Source organism: Triturus cristatus, chromosome 1_2, assembly GCF_964204655.1.
Source record: "Triturus cristatus chromosome 1_2, aTriCri1.1, whole genome shotgun sequence".
NCBI lineage: Eukaryota > Metazoa > Chordata > Amphibia > Caudata > Salamandridae > Triturus > Triturus cristatus.
Genome location: NC_140580.1, coordinates 705,393,268 through 705,410,860, shown reverse-complemented (window position 1 = coordinate 705,410,860; position 17,593 = coordinate 705,393,268). Strand labels below are relative to the sequence as shown.

The following is a 17,593-nucleotide window of genomic DNA, read 5'->3' as shown; positions in this document are numbered from 1 at the left end:
AGGAAAGCTTTCATTGGTGCTGCAGGTGCAGGGCACTGGGACCAAGAGGCCCACCGAACCCTGATTATTGATGTATTTTATAATTCAAACAGCAGCAAGGGCCCATTTCATTCCTTGCACTAGGGTCCAAGGCACACTGGCTATGCTACTGTTACCCACCACAAGCAGAACAAGGTGCAGTACAGGCAGAAGAAGCACAAGCTCATCTCCACACACACACACACACACACACACACACAGACACGCACACACAGAACAGGTGCTTCATGTGCAGCCACAGTGCAAGCTTCACTTCAACAACAAAAAACACACACCACTGTCAAAGTAAAAAAAAATACTTTATTCGGTTAAAAGAAAATAACCATAAAAGCAACAAAAATACAAATACAATTAAAAATAATACAATATACAGTTATTTTTGCAGGGGAGAAGTACAAACAAGTTTCCTTGTGGGCAGTTTAACTAGTTAACTGTCCATTGATTTACGTAATTTAAAAACATTTTTAAAAAATTCTGCCAGCGAGGCAACAATAAATACAGTGTCCATTCTTTGCAATTCTAAAAACGCTGGGCGGCATCTATTTGAATTCAACTCTTTAAGGATTGGGACAATAAATTTTTTACGGGGCAAGGTATAAAATCTACAAAAAAACAGCACGTGAATATCTGATTGCGAGGATAATTCATCACATGGACATAAGCAGAGTTCATTTGACCAAGAATTCATTTCTGGGAAAGTTAATAATCTAAAAACTATATTAAATCTAAAACGTGTTAGACGAAATCTTTCGTGGGTTGCCATAGAGAGACATAAGTATGGTTGTAAGTTTGCACCACTTAATATCAGTTGGTGGGAACACACTGTTTTTTTCTTTTTTTCCTCACACAGTCTTTTTTCCTTAAGATGTTCCATACAGGATATTTTCAATAGTTTTCTCGAGATGTGTACCATTGACATTGGATCCTCAAAATATTGTTCACAATATATCTCTGTCAAGTAAGTCTTCACATAGTTTAACCATTTGAAAACATTTACATTTTCCAGTTTTAACACATCCTGGATTATGGCGCGATTTACAACACACTCATTTACAGTCCAAACCCTGTGCCATAACAAAATGGGCTGAATTTTTATTATATCTGAAATATATGGCTGCCCCAGCTCCTCATGACAATTTAGGGTTGCAGTACTATCGGGCACGGACAGCATGTACCGCATAAACTTATTTTCAATTATTTGGATAGCATCTATATTAGCATACCCCCAGAGTCCTGCTCCATAGACAGCCACTGATATACACGTTGCATTATAAATAGTTAAAATTTCTCTAAAAGGCTTCTTTCCCATTTTCTGTATAAAACTCTTTAGGGCCATTATTGTCTTTGAGAACAAAAGAGTTCTTGCCCTGATCGCGTTTGTCCACGTGCCAGTCTCATGGAATAAGATGCCTAAATAGGAAAAGGCGGGCGTGTTTTCTAGACTAGCATTATTTATTGAGATAGTTTTCATCCTTTTCTTAGTTCGCGTTCCACAGTTCATGGTAAAAGTTTTGCTACAGTTGATTTTTAAGTCCAAACTGTCCATGAACGTATTGAAGGATGTAATTAAATTTTGTAGGGCATTTGGTGTTCGTGCCATTAAAACGGCATCGTCCGCATACAGGAGTGCGGGAATACGCCTGCCGCCAGCAACAGGCATATCCCCGCACTCCTGCAGAAGACGATCTTCCAACCCATTTATATAAATCAAAAACAGGAAAGGTGCCAGGACACATCCTTGGCGTACTCCTCGCCCTATCCCAAAAGGTTTGCTACATTCCCCCCCTTTTCCATTACGAACAGTTGCTGTAGCCCCAGAGTACAGCTCCCTCAGAAAGGAGAGGATTGAATCATCCACGCCCATTCTTTGCATTACTTTCCATAATTTATTATGAGACACGCAATCAAAAGCCGAAGTAAGATCGACAAAGACAAGATACAAACGCTCCTTCTTTATCGATGTATACTTATGCTGCAGGAAAAATAGATTTAAACACTGCTCTATAGTTCCTATGCCCCTTTGGAAGCCAAACTGAAGGTCACTTATAATCCCATTATCCTCCGCCCAGTTTTGTAATTTGGCTAAAATAACTCTGCCCAAGATTTTTATGGACGAGTCGAGTAGGGATATTGGCCTATAACAGGCACAGTTTTGTCTGTCTCCCTTTTTAAAAATGGGAACAATGATGGATGTAAACCATGACCGACTTAGGCCCTTCGCCAATGCTGCGTTAAAAAGCTGTACCAGAATGGGACACCAGATCTCACTGTTAGCTTTATACAGATCAGCTGGGATCCCATCTGGGCCTGATGCCTTTCCACCCTTTGTATCTTTTAGGCTCAGTAGAACCTCGGCGAGTGTTACCACTATTTTTTCAGGTACCACCCCTTTTTCCCGTGGAATCTCCAATTGTGGGACTGGTACTTTTTGTGCCTCCATCTCTTTCTCACACAAAGAGGCAGAGATCTTTTGTGAGGGCGGCTCTAAACACATATAGAGAGTTGAAAAGTGTGTGACCCAGTCATCCTCATTGATTGCAATTTCTATGCGTGCCTTGGTGTTATCAAAAAGGAGGGGTGCATTTACCACCCCCCAAAATTCCGATGTATCTTTTGCCTGTGAGGCCTCGCATAGTTTTTCCCAGGCCATCCTCTTTATATTTTTCTTTCTTTCTTGCAATACAAGATTATAGCGATTCCTTAAATCTCTTATTTGGGTGGGGTTCCGTGGTTCCCGGTGAATAGCGTGTTTGAGCTCAGTCAGGGCTCTAGTACATGCCTTATCAAACCATCTTTTTCCATTTTTAGTCCCATTTCTAAAAACCACCCTCAAACTCTCTTTAATTGTTGCTGCTATGATATTAAAATGTTCGATTATATTTTCGCTCTTTGAATTTTCATCTAAACAAATTCTAAAGCTATCTGAGCAGGTATTAACTAGTTTAGCTAGGAATTCGTTCGGGACCACCTTACTCCATTTGAGGGAATACCCATTTTGTCTTCCCATCAGCACATCCGGGGCTTCCTGTATTTGTAGACTATCATGTAGGCATGCTGAAAAAGGGTTAACAATTTCAAGTACTTGTGGGTAGTGATCACTCAGTGGTAGTTCATAGTTCTTATAGTTAGAGGCCCTAAATCCAGAAGTATTTGAGCAGATAATAAAATCAATAGTGGTCGATGTGCCCCTTCCAATAAAGGTCGGGGTAAACGGTGTTGGGCACGCGGTTAATTCATTTGCATATCCCAAATCACAATTAAATAGTATCTCGTTCAGCAAATCCCCGGTTAGAGTATGGTCAAAATGTGTCAGATCAATGTCTTGCTCTAACATTAAACCGCAAGTTCCTTTTTGACCCATTTTGCAAAGATGACAATTAAAACCCCCCCCCCATAAAATCATTACTTCCCTCGTCTTGCTTACTATCTCCCCTTGTAGATCCTCATTTAACCTTTTCATAATGTTCTGAATTGCGGTGCACGGAATATTGTTATAAAAGTTAACTATCACAAGGCTAATCCCAATTTTGGTATCTATCACTAATTTATGATAGTAGCTACAATTGTGATAGAAATGAACCCTCTCATATAATAAAGAGTTCGAGAGGTACGTAATTATACCACCTTTGGGTCTCCCATATGACCCTCCTATTGCAGAAGTGCAGTAAGTTTTGTAACCATTTAAATGTATAGGTTCTATTGTCCAAGTTTCTTGTAAAGCCATAATATCCATGCCATCCGTGGCCGTTTTCCATGAAGGATTAGAAATTTTATGTTTTAATCCTGCCACGTTCCAGAACATCACCTTACAATTTCTATTTTGGCTGGGTATTATTACTTTGTCTATAACAACATGGCCTATGTCAATATTATCTGTTTCAACTATAGGGTCACTCATAATTCCTTTTGACTTAGAGACGAAGTTTGGACTGCTATGGAGGGGTAAGTCCTTTTTACCTTTTACACCCTCTCGCCCCGACAATTTAGCTTGATTATTCAATTCTTTGGTTACTGGTAGAATCTTATTGCACAAACTACTACTAATATTATCAAAATTTTCATTAGGGGAACTATGAGGTGGTAGATTTGGGGTAGTATTTATAGGTGGCAGTTGGTCAGATAATTTCTCACACCCTAGGCGTCAGTCGACCATATCCAGTGGGCTAAATCTATTATAACAGGGGACGGCAAATGGAGCAGACTGTACGCCTAACCAATCTCCCCAATGTTGCGGACCTCCCTTTTGATTCCTCCCGGGCCTTCGCTGTATTAAAGTCCAGTGGTCATCTTCCCTCCATCCCTGCCTGTTAAAATTTGAATCCCCATGCAAGTTATTACTCCTCCCTTCCCTACCACTGTCAGTAGCAGAGCAAGATCCACCACCTACACAGCTGCTACAGCATAGGCAGCAGAAGGAAAGTGTTCATTGTCCTTAAGCAACCATGCCTTCTAAAACTGGATTTTGTAAAGCAGGTTAACAAGATGACAGGGAAACCGGCACAGGGCGGAGGGGGGGGGGGGGGGGGGGGGGTAATGTCACCACTACACAACAGTTCATTGGGTAAGGATTTTCTGGAATTATATTCCTAGTTATTGCTGCTCACGTGAAGCATTGATACCAATCTGCCATGCTATGTGCGCCTGCAGTTAACTCTGCATCTCTATGGAGATCGTCTGTGGTCTTGTGATGAGTGCTTGAAGCCCCATGTGCGATATTATATCCAGTTCACAACGAGACCACCTCTGGCACAAAGCAATCCAATCTAGTGGCCACAACCAATGCACTCGATCCGATTCTCGAGGTCAATTCCTGAATGTCGTGCCTAGATCTGGATCCCATATTTAGGTGTTTTTTTTCTTTAGCAAGTTCTTTTTTTTATTTATTATGCTACACTCTTAAAATGCGTTCTGCGTTTGACTGCATTCAAATACTTAGCAGTCATTACTTTATATTCTTGCAAATCACGATCTGCCATAGGGCATCAGTTGTATCTCTGAAGTAGCATGGCATTCAGAACAAAGACACAGCACTTCGAATTTTATGTTTAAAACGTTTTTATTGAGACAAAAACAAACCATGGGGGAGGGGGATAGGAGGTCAGGATACATGGAATACAGTCAAAGAAAAAGGGTGCAACTCCAGAGGGTTGGCAATAGGTAGCGCAGTAAGTCAGGGGGAAAAACACAGTAAATGAAGGCTAGAAATGCAAGCTATGGAATCCCCGCCCGCGTATCCAACACCCCAAATCTAAGCAATGAAAGCCATCAGCAACTCAACAGAACACAATCCCCCCCCCATCCCCCATCCTCCCAATAACGAAACCCCCCCCCCCACACCCCCCCCCCCCGTCCTATGGTCCCGCACCAGAGTAATCCTCACCAGGAAGCCCCGCACCCCCCCCCCTCCCTGGGAGGTCCCCGCCTCACATGTAAACTAGTCCGCCGGGGTCACCGGCGGCGTCAGCCTGAGAAGCCTAAGATACCTCGGGCAGGTGAGCTCCCGGAATTCAGTGGACAGCAGCGCTAGAAAGGGTTGCCACAGCTCTTCAAATTGGTCTATCTCCCCCGCAACCGTAAGCGACAGCTTCTCCATCCCCAGCACATGCCAAAGCCTATGCAACCAACCGGTGATGGAGGGGACGGTGGCTGTGCGCCAGTGGATTAGAATGTTCTGAACCGCAGACCCCAGCGCAATTGCAATCTGCCTACCCCTACGGGACTTCAGTGGGTACATTAGGTCATTGGGGAGGCCCAACAGGACATACGCCGGGAGTCGCGGCAGCTCTATCCCAAAGTACTTATCCACCTCGTCCAGAACTTCCTTCCAGTAGGCGGTCAGCACTGGGCAATCCCAAAGAATGTGTGAAAGGGTACCTTCCTGCCCGCAGCTCCGCCAGCACCCCCTGTCAGTGTGTTTATGCATTTCATACAGTATCTCCGGGGTGTAGTACCAGTATGTGGACACCTTAGTAAAGGTCTCCGTAAGGCCCGTGTGATATGCAGAGTGCCGCGCCCGATACGCTATTTTGTCCCATTCCTTGTGGCTGAGTGTCCTGCCCAATTCCCTGTGCCAGCGCTCCCTCCCCGGGTTGTAATAGTGAAACGGCGGGGGTTGTAGGTATTTGTACAGATCGGTAATTAGCTTAGCGTCGGAAGTCCGAGTAGCCAACCACCTCTCATACGGTGTAATGGGACGGGCGGCGGTGGCACGCACCTGGGGCTGGAGGGCCCAATGCCGAACCTGCATGTAGCGCAATCTGTCCAGCTCCGTCAGGCCGAACTCCTGGCGGAGTTGCTGAAAAGGAACCACTCCTTCCGGGCCAAAGATCTGAAAGAGTGCCCTGCAGCCCGCCTGCACCCAGTGGGAGAAAACCCCCGGCTCCATCCCTGGGGAGAAGTCCGGGTTGCCCACAATGGGCGTGAGCGGCGAAGGGAAGGTGGTAAGGCCCCGGGCCTCACAGACCGCGTCCCACACACGCAGGGGGACCCGCGTAACAAAGGAAGCGTAAAGATTAGGGGGGCGATGCGCGCGGCGCAGGAATGGAACCTCTTGTAAGGTGCGGCCCGCCACTGCCTGGTCTTGGAAGAGCCAATGTTTGTCGGACTCCCACCTGCTCCACTCCACCAGATAGCGTAGCTGTGCCGCCTGAAAGTACTTACGGAGGTCTGGAATGCCGAGACCCCCCGCCTCCGGAGCAAGCGTGGAGAGGACCCTCTTCATGCGTGGCCTGCGGCCCTGCCAGACAAAGCGGGAGATGTCAGCCTGCATTTGTCGTATCCAGCCCACCGGGGGTTGGAGCGGGAGGGCCCGGAAAAGATATAGTATCTGGTACAACACCGTCATCTTGACCGCCGCGATTCGCCCCAGCCAGGACAGCAGGTCTTTGTTCCAGCGGCCAAGCTCATCCTTGATCTTCCTGCTGAGGGAGGCATAATTGGCCGTAACCATCTCCAGCAATGTAGGCGCCAGTAGGATCCCCAGGTACGGCACCGTGGACGAGGACCACTGCATGGGGAAGAGCCGCTGAAGATCCCTCCTGGTATCCGCAGCCAGGGACACGTCTAACGCCATCGACTTGCTCATATTCATTTTGAAGCCGGCCACCCCCGCAAAGGCGTCCAGTTCCCGGAGGCAAGCAGGCAGCGACCTCCTAGGGTCGTCCAAGGTCAACAGGACATCATCCGCGTAGAGACTGACGGTGTGGACGTACTGGCCCATCCGCACCCCGACAGCATCCGGATTATTACGAATCCTCTGAGAAAACGGCTCCATGTAGAGGGCAAACAAGAGCGGTGAAAGAGGGCAGCCCTGCCGCGTGCCGCGCTCGATGGCAAAGCCACCGGAGCTACACCCGTTGACCCGCACCGACGCTGAAGGATGCTTATAGCAGTTAAATACCATGGTGCGGAACTTATCGCCGATTCCCAATTTCTTGAGGACCAGCTCAAGATACGGCCAGTGGACTCTGTCAAAGGCCTTCTCCGCATCAACGGACAGCAACATCCGCTCCCCCGAGATCCTTGAGGCCTTCTCCAGAACATGCGTCACCCGCTTGGTGTTGTCAACCGTCTGTCTGCCGGGCACAAAACCAGCCTGGTCCGCCTCCACCAGACCGGGGAGGTGTGGACTCAGCCTGGACGCGAGAATCCCCGTGTACAACTTGAGGTCGACATTTAAAAGCGAGATGGGTCGGTACGAGCCGCAGAGGGCCCGGTCCTTCCCAGGTTTCGGGATTACCGCGACCGTCGCCCTCAGGAGATCCGGAGGGATGGCTCCCGGTTCGGAGAAAGAGTTAAATAGCCGAGTAAGGACAGGGGCCACAACCGTGCAAAAAGTCTTGTAGAATAGCGACGTGTACCCGTCCGGGCCCGGGGCCTTGCCATGTTTCAGCCGCGCGATAGCTGAAATCACTTCCTCAACATGGATGTCCCGCTCCAGGTGGTCCACCTGAGCCGGATCCAGTACCGGGAGGGTCACCGACTCCAAATAGCCGTCGGCATCCCGTGGCGAGGAGGGCTCCTCAGCATACAGCGCCTCGTAGAAGCCGCGGAAAGATTCCGCTACCTCAGCGTCCCCGGAGACAACCCCCCCGTCCGCGCCCACCAATTCTTTCACAACGCTACGCTGTTGCGCGACCCGGAGCAGGTGTGCTAGGAGCTTGCCACATCTGTCCCCCCCAGTGTAGTAGGCATGTTTCAAGCGTAGGGCGGCATACTCCGCCCTGTCAAGATCCAGAGCCGACAGGAGCTTCCTCGCTGCCTTCAACTGCCTCCACACCCTCGGCGCCCCCGTGCGGCGGTGGACCTGCTCAAGCTCCCGGACCTGAGCTGTCAGCTCATCCCTCTTCAGTTGCCGCTCCTTATTTCCAGCTGCAGAGATAGAGATAAATTCCCCCCGGAGGACTGCCTTCAATGCCGCCCACTGTGTCGCCTGCGAGGTGTCAGTGTTGCTATTGTGGGTGAGATAGTCCCGTATGACCTCCCCGATGCGTTGCACCACCAACTTCTTGTGTAGAAGGGTATCCCGGAGGCGCCACACCCCCCGAGAGGGGGAGGCCGCCGGCCACTGGAAAACGCCGGTGACTGGGGAGTGGTCAGACAGGGTCAGGACCCCGATGTCCGCCGTCGTGGCAGCGGCACGCATCGGTCCACTCACCAGGAGGTAGTCCAGCCGTGAGTAGGTTCGGTGTGCGTGCGAGAAATAAGAGTAGTCCCTATCCGTGGGGTGCATGGAGCGCCAGAGGTCGTGCAAGTCCATTTCCGCAATCCGGGCCCTCCCAGCCTGGGACAGTTCCCCCGTCTGCGGGAAGCGCTGCGCCGATCTGTCCATCACAGAATCGAAGACAATGTTAAGGTCCCCCCCCAAGATAATGTGGCGGTCGGGGGAAGCAGTGACATCCACCAGCGCGGAGTCTAGGAAGCGCTCTTGGTGATCATTTGGGCTATAAACGGAGCCGACCGTAAATGCTATGCCTCCCAGGCGCATGCGATACGCAAGGAGCCTCCCCTTCTGTTCAGCACACTTATGCAAAACCTCCCCCCGAAAGGAGCTCGCTAGGAGAATGGCTACCCCCGCCGTCTTGTTCGCTGCCGAGGAAAAGAACTGGGTGGGGAACTTGGCAGAACGCATCCTATGGCAATCTCGGGGCAATAAGTGTGTCTCCTGCAAAAGGCAAATGTCCGCCTGCGTCCCTTCCAGCAACGATAGGATCGCTCTGCGCTTCACCGGGTTATTCAGACCCTGAACATTAAGGGTCACTACCTTTAGGCCCGGCATTCCTCGCGGGGATCGGGAGCGCCATGCAATGGGCCGGGAATCAGCGGGTGGGGCGCGCGGGGCCGCCGCGCAGGACAAGCCAAAAAAAAGCGGGCATAGACAACATCGGACGGGACCTTCCCAACCCCAAAACAACCCCCTCCCCCACCCCAAACACAACCCTGGCAACTAGCCACCCACAAACTCAAACACCCCATTGTCTCAGTCAAGCCCCAAGACGGGCAAGTCCGTAGAAAGGAACGAAGTGGACGTCCAGCCACTCACCTCCATCCGCTCCCCCCCAACCCCCCCGCCCCGTACCAAGCATGTAAAGAAGCTAAAGACATCTCCCCCCGGAGTGTGTGTTAGGCCGTCAAGGCCACGCCAGAGGAGCCGGTCGAGTCCCCGGCCGCCGCCCTCAGAGCGTCGGCCATGTCCGCCCTGATGGTAGGGGAGTCCGGACGCCCCACGCTGGCCGCTGAGCGCCGCCTCGTTGACCTCCGCCGGTTCCGTCTCTCCGAGGACCTCCACGACGGCGTAACTCCTTCTTCCTCCGCCGCCGTGAGCCCCAGGACACCACAAATGTCTTGCAAGGAGCGTAGCTGGTGTAACACCCCATTCCACCGAAAAATCAGGCGGAAGGGGTGACCCCAAGAGTACGGCGTCTCGTGTTCGCGCAAAAAGTCAGTGGCAATCCTAAAGGACCTGCGTTTCTGCAGCGTGATGGCGGAGAGGTCCTGGTAAAGCGCCACCGGCCGATCCCGGAACGTCAGGGGCTGTTTCCTGCGGGCCTCAGCCATGATGCGTTCCTTCAATGGAAAGTCGGGCAGGAAGGCCAGAATGTCCGGTGGAGGTGCCGATGACTGGCGCTGCCGGCCGACCCTATGCGCCCTATCAATGCTGATGGGAAAGTCCGCAGCTTCCCCCAGGATCTCTCGGAACAGGGCCTGCAGGTAGCCCCTCAGATCGGACCCCTCATCCGCAATCGGCACACCACGCACTCGGATGTTGTTCCTCCGAGATCTGTTCTCAAGGTCCTCAGAGTGGGCCTGGAGCTCCACACACTGCTCCCGGAGGCGGAGAACGTCCTGCTGTAGGTGGACTATCTCCTCTGCTCGATGTTGGCCCTCCGTCTCCACCGCTTCAACACGTTCGCCAAGGCCCTCCACCTCCCTGCGCACTTCTCGGACCTCGCTGGCCACCTCCCGCTTCAGTGTCTGGAAGTCCTCCCTGAGGGAGCTAAACAGTTCCTCCATAAAGGCCCTCGTGACGGGTGGCTCCCCCCCAGTCACATCCGCCAGAGCCCGGGAGGACCCCGGCGAGGGCTGCGTCCTGTCCCGCAATTGCTGGGCCCTGCCAAGCATGTCCGGCAGGGTACGGTCCCCTTTCTTCGGGCCGCCTCTTCCAGACATCGCTAGCTCCGCAGTCGAGCACAGATCCAGGCGCCCCAGGGGTGCTCAGCCGCCGGCAAGCACTCGACGTGGGTATCCCCCACGAGCGAAGTCGCTGCGTCACAGGTGGCAAAATGGCGGCCCAGTCCGGTCACCGTCAGCCGCGGGAGCCCGTGCGAGACAACCAAGGGGGCCGCAGTGGGGGGGTCTCATCAGCACATCCCTCCGAGAGTCAGCCCAGCAGCAGCGGGGGCACTTGCGTCCAGCTGCCAGGACTCCGGCGAAGGTTGCCACCACTGCTCCTTCGGGGACAAAATGGCGGCAGGGCGGAGCAGGCCAAAATGACCAGGCCCGACGACACCACCGGGGCCCCTGAAGCACCCCACAGTCAAATAAGTTCCACCACCGGCCCCAGTCCGTCACGCACAGGGCCCAGATGGTCCAACCCCGGCAGGGAGTCCGCTGTACCTCGGCTAGGGGTTAGGGGCCCCCGCAGTACGAGGTGTCGCCGTCACAAATCTGAGTGCCGGGGCGCCCGACTCAAGCCCTCCGCACCGTCGGGTCCTCTCCCGCAAGGCTCCTTCAATCTCCGTCGAGCGGCGGGCCAGATCCCCTCCAAATCGCAACTTTCAGCACCAGGCCCAGCCGAGGCGTCCGGACAGCACTCCAATGCGCTCCGCCCCTCGGGCTCGCCGTCGTCCCTTGAACTCGATTGAACTTTTGGGGGGGTTCCCCCGAGGCGATCCGAACCAAAACAGCACCAATATGCACCCCTGATGCTCCGCCACTCTCCTCTCCCGCGCTGAGCCTCAGCAGGGGGAGAAAAGCGTAAGAAAAGGGCTCAAGCTTGGCCGGGCCGGAGGAGCTACGGGAGGAAGCGTCCGCTCACCCCGCCATCTTGGCCACGCCCCCCAGCACTTCGAATTTTAATCCTGACCTAAGTCCGGATTCTGTAAAAGCAAGGATTTAATAATATTGATGGAGGTCTACAATGCTTACATTAAACCTTCTAAAATCTTTCCACATTAAGGAGCTGCAATATATGCGTCTGTACTTGAGTAAGAATATAATAAAGTTTGTACTAATTGTCTGCATTGAAAGAGTGTACCATCTAGTATTGCAATAGTGTAAAGCACTTTGTAAATAGACAAAACGTGCTTTAATTCATGGGCAGACTTCATTCCATAGAGCATATTCCTAAATATTTAAAATGAAAGAACAACAAGCATTTGCAATGTAATAGGTCTCGCATTTACGAAGGTTTGAGCTATTGGCATTGTAAATGATAATGCCTTTTATTTATGTGTTTTTAAAACAAATAAAAGGCATTGTCATTTACAATGCCAATAGCTTAAACTCTCACAAATGCCAAACCTATTCGGAGCTACAAAAATGTTGTTTTTTTTTTAAACGTTAGCGGAGAGCTATTTGAGAAAATAGTGCTCGGGCTGTAATTAAAGCCTACCGAGCAACACTGCACAACAACATGTCACAAGCCGGTACTAAGAAGGGACTACTAAGCCTATTCTCCAATGAACATCCACAGTTTACTGTGGACAATGACACAAGCCAATGAAAAATATGGGTGGAGCTTCAAATCCCTACATCGGTACAGCATGCCTTGCAGAGCAGCGCATTCTCTACCCAGGCTCAACCTAAAACTAGCATTTGCAGTGCAATAGGTCTCGCATTACAGATAGTTTGAGGTATTGGCATTGCAAATAATAATGCTACACCAATAGCTCATAGTTTCAGTAATGCGGGACCTTGTGCATTGCAAATGCTTGAGTAGTGAGTCAGGCACCAGCACTGCATGTCTAGGTACATTACCGCACACTGCTCCTAGAGTTCCCTTGTGAGCAAGGCACCAGCACTGCTTGTCAAGGTGCAGTACTGAAAGCTGCTCCTGGAGGTCCCTAGTGAGCAAGCCACCAGCACGGCTTGTCTAGGTGCAGTACCGCAAGCAGCTCCTAGAGGTCCCTAGTGAGCATCATAAACTTTGGTCACATATGGTACTGCACCCTGCAGAAGATATGGTAAATCCAACCTACCCATAATGCATTGCATACAAGACAGTACCACAAGTATATTCAAATAGCTATGTCCATATATACAATTAGTAGCTTTTAAATGTGACAAAAGAATTATTATATTAATTCTGGATTAGGTTGTACTCTATGTGGAGTTGATGAAGGGAAATTTAAAGAAGGTCTAATATAAATGTGAGTTGTGCTAGAGAGTAAAAGTAACCACTGCCAACCTAATTTAGGACCAAGTGAGTGTCCCGTCTGAAGGCCTTTAAGAAAATAGTGCTTTGAGGCTGTAATACAAACTTAGGGCGTAACAACACATGTAACAGGGAATGTCCTCATGGGAGGTTCCAAGAAGAGACAAAGCGGTACTAAGGAGGGACTACTAAGCCTAATGACCAATGAAAAGCCACCATTTACAAAGGACAGGGACAGGAGCCAATTAAAAAGATGGGCGGAAAGTAGGCGGAGCTTTATGCCCATATCCTGATAAAGCAGGTCTCGAAGACACAGTGCAAGCGCTGCCTAGGCAAGATCTAAAAAGCGCTTTTAATATCAATTTCCTCACAGTGTCAACACTGCCTCTTGTGAATGAATACAGCCTCCCAGCCTCCCTCCAGGCCAGAGAAGATTCAGAGACTCAGCTCTTCAAACAACACTGCCTGAATATAACAAACAACTCGCTATTTGCACATGACGCCGCTGGCTAGGTTGGAGGTATAGAAACACAAATACTGCATTATTTTATTATATACCCGCTGCCAGTTGAAGCCAGTGCCGCATCGTCTGAGAAGAGAGGGAAGGAACTGCCTGCGGGATGTGTATGAAAGCAGTGCCACAGCACCAGTGGTCACTAGACACAGCTACTGGTGGTTCGAAGAGGCAAGCTGAAAGCAGGACGGGCACAAAAGCTATGCCCTGCCATCAAAGCCTATGGGACATAGCCTTAGGCCGTACAGAACCTGCACTACAACTACAGGCCACGGAAAGAACAAGTCTGAGCACTTTTTCAAGTACACCACAACAGAACCCAAAAAGTGACCGAGCAAACTTCTGTTGAAGCAAATGTACTAAGAACAGTAAGAATCCAGTATAATAAAAAACACTTCATCTGAAAGAACATTATGGATGCGAACCAAAACACAAAACCACAATTACAAGATCCAGTTCTTTCTGGTCAGTAAAGTGCGAAAAATAAGTGAAAAGGAAAACATGCCCTTCTCACCTAGTGAATCTCAGAAAATGGCGACAGCTCAGAAAATGGAGTCACTCAAGCATAAGCCTCTATTCACGCAAAAGAGCAAAATTAGTATGCAAGAGGACATAAGATCAGGCCAATAGCAAGCACTGCCGTTAAGCAAGATAAAGTCAGAATCGGAAAGAGACATAATCAAGCCCTACTTCGTAGCTTATTCTTATTAGGCAAGCCTACACATCACTATATTATGCTAAAATATGCTAAATTAGACTGAGATGGTGATGGGCGACGGTCATTATCAGGCTATTTATCCACATAAATGGCACATTCATTACAGGTTTCCTTACATTGCATTGGCTTCTAGGTAAGAGTCTCCACATTGCTCCTTGCCAGGGTGATATTTGAAGAAAAGAAGGGCTGATAGCCCTTTAAATCAGGCCTTTCGTTGGGCTTATATTAAAAACAAAATAAACAAGTTCCTCTTTGTGACCATGTGACCAATGAGCTATAACAGATTTACTGTCAAGTGTGTCCTGTTTCCAACTTTTATGCAGCAGATGTGTTTTTTACAAAATACAGGTATAAATTGACTTTCAGACTCTACCCCCTTTCCTCTATCACACTTTGACCCCCATTTTATGGTTTCCTAGTATAATTTTTTCCAATTCCAGCACTGGATAAAACAGATCGTATTTAAGGTGGAGACGTGAGGTCCCTCTACTAGTGAGAGCTCTGCGCTACCAGAGGATTCAAGAAATTCCCGGGCACATTCACCCAACCTCTCCATCTGAGCATCCCTGTTCTGGTCAGCCAGCACACCACAGTTGTGCTGATTCTGCGGTGCATCTTAATTTATTTTCACAATAGACGAATCAGTATACCATCTTCCTCCACAAATGCCTCTTCCCAACAGTGCATCAGCTCAACTGGAATGCTCTGGGTAGATGTGTTTGAAATCTCAATACAGCTGGTCATTCCATATTTAGGTCAATTAAAGGCCATGGGAGGCACAGAGCGGGGTTCAAAGGTACAACAGGCTGGCAGACTGGTCAATATTAGTTTGGTACACAGAAAGTATTTTCTTACTACATTACGGGGATCTCACACGTTAAAACCAAGATTTCCCTGGTACTCTCTTCCAGATCTCATCAGTTTCAGTTCTAGAACGTTATCATGCATATATTATTTTTTTACATCATAAACATGAAATCACATTTTGTCTTTGGGTTGTTCAACAGCAAATCGACTTCTAGAGGTTCCAACCCTCATTTCACCCACAGTGTCATCAAAATGACTGCTACTTTCACCACCCAAACGCCAACCTTTCCAAGGCGTTTATCGAAGCGAATTTCTGGGTGGTCTAGTACACCGTGGTTCCTGTGGTGCGGGTGACGTGGGGGAGGAGAACATTTGGTAAGCAGAAGGGCACTGCCCAGTGTGGGCGACACGTCACTGAAACAGTTCGGTTCCCATCACTGGTCCACGAAAGATAGGCCCCGACCCCGTTGAGGGGAAAACCATTTCTGAGTAATGAAAAACGCTCCTGGTGATAAAAACACAGTCAGTGCATATCAATCGTGGACAGTCGAGCTCCTCCAAGGGAAGACCTGTCCAGAGTTCCTTCACAGTGCACGAGTGAGTCATGTATTTTCGGCATCCCTCGAATGAGGGGAGGTCTGCACACACAGCTCAAGAGTACAACGGTGTAAATGATTTACCATATATTCCTATAAATTCCAGAGGGGTATGCACATCTTCGTGCTGTTCCACGCGCAGCTCCGCATGTTACACCTTGATCACAATCAGCAGCAGCAGTATGTGCTATTTAATTACTGAAATCCTATTGGCCGCGTTACCAATGGCACGCACCCATGGCAAACAAGTGCACCCGATATTCCAGCACTGAGACTCACCCACACCTAAATCTGGGCCTGCAGCAGTTTCGCACTGCAGACGCTTCTGATTTACCTGAAGCCACCCTCCTCCGCACCTACGATTATCGTTACTGCGTCGGATTGGTAACGCGGGCAGTGCCCGAGGGGCCGGTGGCCAGTCCCGGATGTGGGCTGCTTTTTTGAGCAGCCTGGGCGACTGATTTTGGCGGCTGTTTTGGGCGGTTTCTGCATTGCTCGATGCCGCCAGCTGCCCAGTGGGTGATTGAGTGGTCTTTCTGGGGGCTAATGGACGTCCATTACCTCCATTTTATCAACGGCAAAGGTGTCACTCCCTTTCTCTTGCTGGGCCGGCCCATTGATGTGTGCATACTGAGCGGGGCTGGGGGCCTGAGCAGAAGTGGCTCCACTTGTTTTCAGGTATGTTTCATAAAGTGTAAACTAATCTGTGTATTTTTTTAAACCCCCGCCCCCCAACTTTTGTTATACATTTTCGCCGAAGCAGTGTTTTGCGGAAAGGCAATAATATACAAATGTGGGCCACTTTTTTTTAGCGTGCCCAGGCCGATTTTTAATCCCAATCCAACCCAGAGACAGGCACGCGCACATACCTATTTGCTAGTGCAGTTCCTTCCTACATCCTACTCGGTCAGTGCCAATGACCTACTCACACCCTGCTCCAGAACTAAAACGGGCTGATAAACACACTGCGCATGTATCATTCAGTTTGCACCGGGAAGTGTTGCTCGCGAGAACAAGGAAATAGAAAATTCCACTGACAGCTGTGTGCCATCAGATAACACCCTAAGCACCGAACCTGCCAGATGATGATGTACATCGCCGCTGAGTGAAGAGACATGCTGGCACGTTGTAACCGAAAGCACAAGGCGCAAGAATTGAGCATGATTTACGGAGAAAGCCCTGGGCACGGTTTACAAGGTCATTATGTTTTAAAAACTTCTAATCATAAATTATTACTACTCATATAGCACACTTCTATTTACCTGGTATCTAGGCGCTGAAAACATGTTACCTAGTACCCAATGTAATAGTACTCATGTTATCGACCTCGGACAGATGAAATGCTGAATGGACCTACTGGAATTCAGAGCTGCGACCTTCAGGTATCTTACAGACCTCAACAATGGATGCATTAGTCCACTGAGCTATTTTACAGGCTTACATTCCTTCTACTTGTTTGAAGAACAAGTTACACTCAAATGTAGTGCCAAATGCTTAAACTCACAATAGCTACATAAATCTCCAGAACAGGCTTGCATCACGCACAAGTGGCAGCATAATCATTGAAGGCTTCCTTTACACACAGTGGTATACAGCATGCAGCAGTAGTTCAAGCTTCCCTCGCACAGAGAAAACATACAACTCAGCCGGCAGCAGGCACATATTTCCTCACACAGACCAGGAAGAGCAGAGGTAGAAACAGTACAACCTACTGTCATACACACAACCCATGCACTACATGCACTAGCATTTATAGATGCCAACATATGCCCAACAGAGACAGCATAGGCAACAGTAAGGCAAGCTTCTCTCACATACAAGTGAGACGAAAAGAGCAGATGTGCTGATAACTTCCCTTACACACTGCACGTACACATGGCCAGCAGCACAGTAAAATGCCATCCTAGACAGAAGAGGAGAAGAAAAGGCAGCAGTGAGGACAATTTCACACATACTCAGGTAGGAATTTGACACACGCACGCACACACACACACACACACACGAGAGACAGTATTCAGCAGCAGCCACAATGGTTTAGGGGAAAC

General features: G+C 49.4%; 1 protein-coding gene across 6 annotated transcripts in view; it reads right to left on the bottom strand.

The window, feature by feature from the left end:
* The window catches only part of ATP13A2 (ATPase cation transporting 13A2), a 650,312-nt gene that overhangs the window by 354,236 nt on the left and 278,483 nt on the right, over window positions 1-17,593 (bottom strand). The gene's annotated exons all lie outside the window — the stretch shown is intronic.